Raw genomic sequence first — 1098 nt, forward strand, 5'->3', positions numbered from 1 at the left:
CTGCCACTTATGAACTGTGATCTTGTACAAGGTATTGAATCTCTTTGTGCCTTGTTTTCCCATCTATAAAATGGAACAATGACATTACTTAGAGTTTTGGTCACATTATGTGCCAAATCAATTTGCCAAAGGAAAATGAATCCTACCTGCCTAGATGAACAGAGTTTCATCTTGCTCCAGAATCTAATTCTTGGTCAAGAAACTACAGAGGTGCTTACTTATATCCGAAGGGTCAGCCTTAGGACTTCTTAGCTACAATGCAGATAGTATTTCTTGAGATGAAAGGACTCCACCAGCACTATTCATAAGCTGGCAGTTACATAAACAAATGCCCCCAGTGCTGCTGCTATGGCTGCTGTCACTTCTGCCACGACCCCAGGAAGTTTCTAGAAGTGAGTGTGGTCACTGCTCATGATCTGCCTGTGTACTGTTTAATATTACCATGCTCTGGCCTAGAAGAAGGGAACCCACCTTTCGTCTCCCTCCCTCTGCCCCAACAACTGTGAGCTTATCATTAGAGTTCAAGAACCCTAAAAGCTGGTCGATCACTAATTTTAAATTATCAAATTGTCTATTTTGGTATTTTCCTTGGAAGTTTTTTCAGTAAATTATGGCCACAGGTTATCCTGGGTAAAATGCTTGTCCCAATTCCTTGGAATATCATCTGAGGCTAGGAATAGCCACGGTTGTGCATGGATGTGGCATCATGTGCAGACTGTAGAATACCACTGCAAAGCCCAATTTAGACTCCATGGGTGAGATCATTCTACCTTATATAATACATAAAAATGCTCAGGGTATACACACTTTGCAAAATGCTTTGAGAAAACATTGTTATGCAGCATGGTCTCCACTGAACAGTTTTGACAGAACAGGGCACTAAGAGCAGCTGTTGGCTGGGCGCGGTGGCTCACGCCTGTAATCCCAGCACTTTGGGAGGTCAAGGCGGATGGATCACCTGAGGTCAGGAGCTCGAGACCAGCCTGGCCAACATGGCAAATCCCCATCTATACGAAAGATACAAAAAATAGCCAGGCATGGTGGCATATGCCTATAATCCCAGCAACTCAGGAGGCTGAGGCAGGAGAATTGCTTGAA

This window comes from Nomascus leucogenys, chromosome 13 (genome assembly GCF_006542625.1).
Source record: "Nomascus leucogenys isolate Asia chromosome 13, Asia_NLE_v1, whole genome shotgun sequence".
NCBI classification, from domain to species: domain Eukaryota; kingdom Metazoa; phylum Chordata; class Mammalia; order Primates; family Hylobatidae; genus Nomascus; species Nomascus leucogenys.